The sequence below is a fragment of the Dromiciops gliroides genome, chromosome 1 (genome assembly GCF_019393635.1).
Source record: "Dromiciops gliroides isolate mDroGli1 chromosome 1, mDroGli1.pri, whole genome shotgun sequence".
NCBI lineage: Eukaryota > Metazoa > Chordata > Mammalia > Microbiotheria > Microbiotheriidae > Dromiciops > Dromiciops gliroides.
This window is the reverse complement of record NC_057861.1, coordinates 442,215,028-442,224,216: the sequence shown is the minus strand read 5'-3', so window position 1 is coordinate 442,224,216 and position 9,189 is coordinate 442,215,028. Positions and strand designations below refer to the sequence as shown.

General features: G+C 37.3%; 1 non-coding gene across 1 annotated transcript; it reads right to left on the bottom strand.

Annotated features, from left to right (window-relative positions):
* Positions 1–221: 221 nt before the first annotated feature.
* On the bottom strand, positions 222–325 carry LOC122737701. The gene has a single exon (XR_006354502.1). It is a non-coding gene; the product is annotated as a U6 spliceosomal RNA (small nuclear RNA).
* Between the last annotated feature and the right edge of the window lie 8,864 nt (positions 326–9,189).

The window sequence follows — 9,189 nt, the reverse complement described above, 5'->3', positions numbered from 1 at the left end:
AGGTATTTCAATGTGTTGCTTTTGTTCTCAGTTTTGTTAGGATATAACTGTGCATGATAGGTTCTGATAATTCTTTTTATATCTTCTGGTTTTGTGATGATTTTACAAATGAATAAATGATTTTATTAATTGACTATTTTATTGATAGGGCTTTCTGTTCTCTTCTTTTTTCTGGGGGGGAAGTAAATTTCTTAGGTTTATTTCTTTACTTTTAAAAAATACAAAATATAGATTGCTTTGCTAATTTGAGTGTTGTCTTTGAGCAGGGACTATGGTAATCTCTGTATCATTCCAATTTTGAAATATGTGTTGCTGAAGTGAACACTGCTCTCTTTTTAATCAGGTTGGCTAAAGGTTTTCCAATTTGTTGGTCTTTTCAAATAACTAGCTTTTAGTTTTGTTAATCATTTATATAGTCTTTTTGATTTCTAAATGATCTATTTCTCCTCTATTTTTCAACTTCTCTTTACCTATTTGGCTTTGTTTATTTATTGACATTTTAATTTTTTAAATGTACATTCAGTTTATTAATCTTTTGTTTTTTGTTAACATTAGCTTTTAGGGATACAATTTTCCCTCTGAGGGCTGTTTTAGGGGAATCCCTAAAATTTTAACATATTTATCATTTTCATTCATATAATTATTAGTTGTTTCTATGATTTGATTTTTGACCTCATTATTTAAGATTTCATTGGGGGTCTGTGTTTTTCTTTGTGTTCCCTAAACTGTTTATTATTTTTATTGCCTTACGGTTGACAAAGTATATGGCTACTATTTCTGTATTTTAACATTTATTTGAAATAAACTGGTGCCTTAATACATGTTGTTTTTTTAAAATGAAAGTTCCATATGGTGCTGAGAAATACATATCATCTTCAGTTTTATTTAGAAGATGCCATAAATCTTTTAGTTTTAGTTCTTCCAGCAATTTGTTAAATTCTATATTTTTTCTTTTATTTATCTTTCTCTTAGATTTGTGTAAATCTGAGAGGGGGATAGACAAATAAGTTTCCTACTATTATTATAAAGCTTTCTAACATTCCTGTGTTACTGTTTAGTTCTTATAATTCAGTAACTTTTTCATTAATTATTAATTAATAAATAACAATTATTATTTATTAATCATTTATTTATTTAGATGCTATGGAATTTGGAGCACATAGCTCTAATATTGAAATTTTAGCTTATTTTCTTTCAGCAAATGCAATTTCTTTCTTTATACCTATGCTGTGAAGTTTTATTTATATGATAGCAATTTCTGTTCTTTTATTCATCTGATACATAATACATTTTGTTCTAGTCCCTTTTTATTCTGTGTATGTCTGCTTTTTAAAGTATGTTGCTTTAGGTGTGTTGTGTTTAGGGTTGCCTTCTTGTAAGAACAAATCATAGAATTTTGTTTTCTTATCCAGTGGTTCACTCTTTTTCCTTTTATTTACCTTTGAAGTTATGACAGGTTTATATTTTCTACTATTTTTCTCTAATATTGATTTTTTCTGATGTAGGACTATGTTGCTCTTTATCCTTTTTGAAGATAATATCTTATTTTTGCATAATCGACTTTAAGGAAACCCTTTCCCTATGGGCTTGCTACCCCTTCCCCATAATCCCCTCCTTTACTGTTTGTCACCACTTTCCCTAGTTTGAGAGTTTTAATTAACTCATTATTTTCTTTCTTTCTTTCTTTCTTTCTTTCTTTCTTTCTTTCTTTCTTTCTTTCTTTCTTTCTTTCTTTCTTTCTTTCTTTCTTCTTCTTCTTCCTCCTCCTCCTCCTCTTCCTCCTCCTCCTCCTTCTTCTTCCTCTCTCTCTCATCTAGTTATCCAATTCTTCCCCCTTTTTACTCTCAGTTAAGTAGTTCATTACAATCCCCTTTCTCTCCTTTTTTTCCACTTCATCTGTTAAATTTGTTTTTCATTTTCTGTGCCTTTGTCTAAAAAGGACTAATATACTTTATTGTCACTAATTCTCTTTTCTTTTCCTTATGCTAAATGAATCTTCAATTCATAGTCCTTATACTTATTTATTCCTTTTTTAGTCTCCATTTCTCACAGAATTAAAGCTTCTAAGGAAACTGATTTGAGCACCATCTTATAAATAATTTCTATCTTGTTGCCTTGAAGATTTTAGCCATTCCCTCCTTTTTTCATACTTCACCGAAAAATTGAGACTGTTAGTCAAGGACTCCTGATCTTCTCCAATTCCAATGACTTAATGTCATCTCAGTATCATTCCCTGGTCCATTTTCCTTTGCTATTTCCTCACATAATGAGATGGTCCTTTGCCTCACCAACACCAATCTCTCCATTATTGTCTTGGATTCCATCCCATTCTGTCTCATCCAATAAGTTTTCCCTTCCTTCTCTCTAATTTTCAAACTTCTCCTTATTTATGGGATTCTTTTCTGATGCTTTCCTATATGACCAAGGGCAGTTAGGTTGTGTGGTAGATGAAGCACTGGCCCTGGAGTCAGGAGGAGTTGAGTTCAAATATGACCTCAGATACTTAGTAGGTGTGTGACCCTGGGCAAGTCACTTAACCCCAATTGCCTTAAACATCTGGCACCATATGCAGTCATCTTGATGTATATCTTGCCACTGGACCCAAATGGCTCTGGAGGAGAGAGTGAGGTTGGTGACCTTGCACAGTCCTGCCTCACTTAAATCCAATTCATTGAAAGTCATGACATCACCCTGATGTAACGGTCCTCTTCAAGAATGAAGGACAAAGAACAACAACATATATGGCCAAAATATCCCTATTCTTTTCTTTCTTTCTTTCTTTCTTTCTTTCTTTCTTTCTTTCTTTCTTTCTTTCTTTCTTTCTTTCTTTCTTTCTTTCTTTCTTTCTTTCTTTCTTTCTTTCTTTCGGGTAAGGCAATTGGGGTTAAGTGACTTGCCCAGGGTCACACAGCTAGTAAGTGTCAAGTGTCTGAGGCTGGATTTGAACTCAGGTCCTCCTGAATCCAGGGCTAGTGCTCTATCCACAGTGCCACCTAGTTGCCCCTATCTCTATTCTTTTTCTTTCTTTCTTTCTTTTTTTTTTTGCAGGGCAATGTGGGGTTAAGTGACTTGCCCAGGGTCACACAGCTAGTAAGTGTCAAGTGTCTGAGGCTGGATTTGAACTCAGGTACTCCTGAATTCAGGGCAGGTACTTTATCCACTGCACCACCTAGCTGCCCCTATCCCTATTCTTAATATAAAAAACACTTCACTTTAACATATTTTCATGCTATTGTCCTGTATTTCTCTTCCCCTTTATAGCACAACTTAAAAAAGATGCTAATATATCTTTTCCCTACTTTCTCACTTCCCACTTGCTATTCTACTCCTTTCCAATCTGGCTTCTATCACCACTACTCCACTGAGACTGATTTATTCACTGTCAGCTGTGATCTAATAATCACTAAATCCAATGATCTTTTCTCTTTATTCATCCTTCTGATCATACAGACCACACCCTCATTCTGGATTGTCCTGATACTGCTCTCTCTTGGTTCTCTCCCTACTTATCAGACTGATATCATTCTCTTTTATATTATCTACCTGCTTTCTGTGGGTGTACCTTAGGGCTCTGCTTTCTCTTAAAGATCTTGTCACCTCACATGAATTTAACTATAATCTCTAAGCAAGATGTCTACCAAATCTACATATACAGCCCTCATCTCTTCCTCTGGCTTCATTCATGTATTATCAACTGCATGCTAGAAATCTCCACCTGGAAGTCCTGTAGGCATCTCAAACTCAACAGTTCCAAAATAGAATTCATAATTTCTCCCAAACCAAATCCTCCCTGAATAGGGAGCATCCCATTTGAGGAAAAGGTCATCCATCCCCACAAATTGCTGACCAACTATAGGCTGTTGAGAAGATTAGCCTAGCTGAAGAACTAAAGCACACTGAGTTAGAGACAAGAGGTGATGTATGTCAGGTGAGTCAAACCATTGCCACCACCTCAATCCTCAGACTCTGATGAAGACAGCTGAGGACCCAAACTCACCACAAGATCCCCAAGAATAACAATACCTTTGAGACTACTAGCCCTACTAGCCCTATACAACCATCACCTAGGAGAATAAACCTTGTGGAGAATGCACCCTGCATTCATTCTGACCAAATGTCATCCATAGTCAAATAATACCAAGAGATCTAGGAATAGAAACATCCTCTCCCTCACCCCCATTCTAGTACTGGCACTGGGTATTGTCCTTCATCTTTGAAGAGGACCAAAATGACATCACTATGTTGGAGTCAAGGTACAGCGGATCCGACTGTGTGTGACCAGACCAGAAGTTCTACTACAGGTAGGGCACAAATAGTCTATCTGAACATCTGGGATAGAGATGTCTTTAATTTTGCACATTTTATCTTTCTTTTGAGCTACAGAAATTCTGCTTTATTTATAGAACACGGCATCTTCTTTGATACAGCACACCATGCTGGGCAGTCCTGTGCCAGTGTCCCTTGTGTTTCACAAATGATTCTAAAGTTTTTCAGAGAGACCTGGGGAGGTCCTTGTATTGCTTCTTCTAATCTCCATGTGAGTGCTTACTCTGTGTGAATTCCCTACAAAATAATCTTTGGGGCAAACATACAGTTGGAATTTGAACAATGTGGTTAGCCCATCCGAATTGTACTCCCTGCTGTAGTTTGAATGCTTGGCAGTTTAGCTTGTGAAAGGACCTAAGTGTCCAATACCTTATGTCACCAGGTGATCTTCAGAATCTTCCTAAGACAATTCAAAGCGATTCAGTTTCCAGATACAATGCTGGTATACTGTACAGATTTCATAGGCATACAGCAATGAGGTCAGCACCATGGCTCTGTAGACCTTCAGTTTGGTGGGCAGCCTAATACATCTGCTCTCCCACACTTTTCTTCAGAGCCTCCCAAATGCTGAGCTAGCTCAGGCAATGTATGCATCAACCTCATCATCTATATATACATTCCTAGAAAATATACTGCCAAGGTATGTGAACTTATCCACAGCATAAAAAAATTTCTTCATTTGCTGTAACCAATGGTTCCATATATGGATGGCATGGTGCTGGCTGGTGGAGAATCTCTGTTTTCTTGATGTTAATTGTCAGTCCAAAATTAGCACAAGTGGCAGGGAATCAATCCATACTCTTGCACCTCAGCCTCAGAGGCTACATTGAGTGCACAGTCATCTGCGACTAAAAAGTCATACACCAATTCTCTCTTCACTTTTGATCTTGGTTTGTAGCCAAGCACTAGCACTACTTCTAGTCCAACCCATCCTGGCATGGGGAGACCTCTTTAAATAAAAGGTGAGCCATCTCCACCAATTGCCACCAACTACTGACCAAGAGGGCAGGCAAGCCAGAATAGCTGAAACCACCAGGCATGCTGAGATTACAGTTGAGTCAAAGCACTACTAGCCCTTTCAGCACCACCCCTTCCAATGGAGACAGCCTAAGGCCCTGAGTCCAAGAAGCCCAAAGGTATCTCCTCCCCACCCACACACACATACAACATCAACCCTGTTTTGAGACTAGCTCCATCTCCTCTCCAACCCCAAAGTCATCATCCTGGAAATCAACTCTTCTGGGGTTGCTAACACAAAAACTAGTTCTGCAAGTTCTTTATTCCCTGCCTCCTCAGCAGCCACAGGTACTGAAGACTCAGGAGGAAAAAAGTTCTTGATACCCAAGTCCTTGGCTCTGTCAAATAGTTCAACATCAAAGATGAATATGGTTTTATCCATGGAAATAGCATTAAAAACTCAAGGCGACCAGTTTTGCCACTGAATTCTAGAAACTTTATATCCAAGTAAGATGTCCTATATGTATTGTCTTTCCTTATTAGAATGTGAGATCCTTGAGAGAAGAGACTGATTTATTTTTCTACAAGCCTCTCCAGCACTTAACACAGGACTTTTGACACAGTGCTTTAATAAATGCTTCTTCATTTGATTCAAACAGCAAACCTGAACAGTTTTGTATATAAAGAAGGATAATAAAAGAGGATTATAAATGAAATAATGCATTTCTATTCTATACATCTTGATTTTCAACAAAAAGTATATGATAAAGTCAACATAGTTTCAAAACTGTCCTGCTTGTCTGTGTCTCCCTCTTCACTTCTTATTGTACTCTTCTGGGCATTTTTAAAGTGTTTGCAACAGCCTCCACATCTGGATGACAATCTATTATAGGAGATAGAATAACGGAAGAGCTGGTTTGAATCCTATCCTGTCTCAGGTATTTTGTAGCTATGTGAAGCTATACAAGTCACTTAATAGGAGTTTCATTCTTCCCATTTTTAAAATGAGGAGGTTGGACTTAATGACTTCTGAGGTCCTTTCTAGCTCTTAATCTATGATAATCAGATTATTTAGATTATCATGTTCTGAAAGACATTGATACCTGGATCCCATCCAGATGAGGATGTCCTCAGAATGAGAAAACTTGAGATCATGCCATAGCAAAATCCATTTAAGACATTGGGACTTTTTAGAGTGGGGTAGAAAGGTTTCAGAGAGACATGATAGCTATCTCCAAGTACTTGATGGGTTGTCATGTGGAAGAAAAATTTATTTTTTTTCTTTTTGTCTCCAGAGAGACAGAGTAGGAGTTACAGAAAGGCAAATAGTGGCTCCATATAAAGAAAAGTGTCTTAATTATAACTATCCCAAAGAGAGAGAGTGGTTTTCTCTTGCTAGAGGTCTTCAAATAGAGGTAGATTGAGTTGTTAGTATCATGTTAGAGGTGAATTCTATTCAGGTGCAAATTAAAGCAGACCACCTCTCAGGTCCCTTCTGAATCCAGATTTCTGTGATTCTTGGATGTGTAAGACTTCTTTAACTAGGAAGACTCAGTGGGCCATGTGGTATATGGGTAGTCGGATCACCCATGTGACATTGAATAGACAGATAACTCCTTTGGACCTCAGTTTCTCCATTCATTTCCCTGATTTCAATGGCCACTTCCAACTTTGATTCTTATGCCTTAACTCTACATTGATTCTTGTGCTTGGTTTTCCTCTAGATAAGCATATATTAAGGAGCTTAACAGAACCAGGCCAAAACAGAGCCCAAACACTAAACTTATGTGTTCTAATCTGTCTAGGCTAATCTGTCTAGGCTACTACTAGAGAGAATCAAACTAACTAAAAAAACACAGTCACATTAAGTTAAGTGTGACTAATTAAGTGAATCAATTGGACAATTAATTCAAAGCCCCTGACTTAAAACACAATCTAGGCACTGCTTAAACCGCTTTGAACATTCTATTCTCATATATTCAGCCCAGAGGGACTCAGGGGAGAACTGTCAAAAAAGATTGCTGATTCTGCTTTCTTGAAAAAATATTTGTAGAGCTACAATAGAAAATCATTACAAATGGGAGATAACTCCTACTTCAATAGGCCTGCAGAGAACAAAACTAAATATCTCAGGGAATAATAGAAATTAACATAAAGAGATAGTAGTAGAAGGATTTGTATGGAACAAATATTAAACGTATGGTGTCATATAAATTCATAGGGAAGAAAATGAAGTCTGACAGCTTACAATGCTAGATTGATTAGGGAAATCTTGGAACATGACCAAGGTCTATGAAAAGCATGGGAAATAATTTCAAAGGGGGAGAAATCCCTCCCTCTGCTTTGGAGGACAAGAGCAGTATAATAACACACCAAGAAGATTTTGGAGAGTTGCCACGTGTTCTATGGAAGGAAGCAATAACATAGGACAATCTATGTACTTAAGAGAGATAGTAACCCAGCTAAAGGCTTCATGTTGATGCCAGGTGATTTCAAGTACCTGAGGAAAATTCATTGCCTTTCCTGAAATACTTTTCAATCTTGTTTTTGAAAAGGAAGTTCAATTTTTTTTTTTACTAAAACCCACTTGATAACAAGCCACAATATTGCCCTTCTATCCTATATAAGAAAAGGAAAATGAAAGGAGTGGGCTTTTATAAGCATGCCCTTGGAAGCCCAGCATGCAGTTACTCCAGGATGGGAAGGGAAAATCCTCAATTTATTAGAAAAACCTAATTGCATATGTATCTTAGTCTAGTGAGAGCATAGATCTGCCCTCTGGGAGTTTATAATCTCAGAGAATTCCTTCCCCTTCAGCCTTAAAAACACTCTGAGTGTGGTCAGGGCTCTGGTGAAATACTCCGCTCATGACCACTGAAGTTTATTTCTATTTGGAGGAGCTTCTGACCCAGCTTCTTTAAATGTGAACCAGAGCTTCATATCAAGTGTCTGGTTATTGTTTGATAAACTCTTTATTTTGTATTTTGGGTAAAGGAAGTGTATTTTCTCTTCCTATGACAAGACTCCTGTAGATTAAATATGATGCTTCAACTGGGTATCCCTACAGCATAAAGATAAAAGCCCAAGGCTCTGTTGGTCCTTTGACCTCAATCAGGAAGGGTAGAATGCAAAGCCTCTTTCAAGGATGAAGTGTATAGATAAGGGAAACCTTGGGACCCAGACAATAGAACATCTTGACATATGAGTGACCAACCATGAGATCTTGCTTATATACACAGTAGATGAGATGAAGAGGGAATATATTTTCAGACATGGGGACAGTCTGTGCAAAGTACAGACAGGGGAGATGAAGAACTGTATGTGATATATGCAGTGTAAGAAAGCCAATTTGGCTAGTCTATAGAGTCTGTGAAGGGAAATAGTATACAATACCCCCTGGAAAAGTTAAGGTGAATCCAGGCTTATAAAGTGCATTAAAAACTATATTGGCAAATTTGTCTTTGATCCTAGAGGTAATAGAGAGCCCCTGGAATTTGTTAAGCAGTGGAGCAAAATGGTACCCAGCTGGCATAGTGGATAGAGCATGGGACTTGAAGTTAGGAGGACTTGAGTTCAAATCCTACCTCAGGCACTTATGGGAATGTGACCCGTGGCAAATCATTTAACTGTCTCAGCCTCAATTTCCTTACCTGTATAATCAGCAGTTTAATGGTCTCTAAGGTTGTTTCTAGCTCTTATTTTTTCAGATCCTACAGTTAGGCTGTGCCTTATGAATATATCATTCTAGCAGCTATGTGAATTGGAAAAGAAAGCTATTTCAATAATCTAGACCAAAAATGAAGAGAATAATAATTGCTGGAAACTTTTCTGTGTTATGAAACTATATCTGGGCTATTTCTTTCAGAGCCATGGGACTTGATCAATTCCCTTGAGAGAATTGTCTAT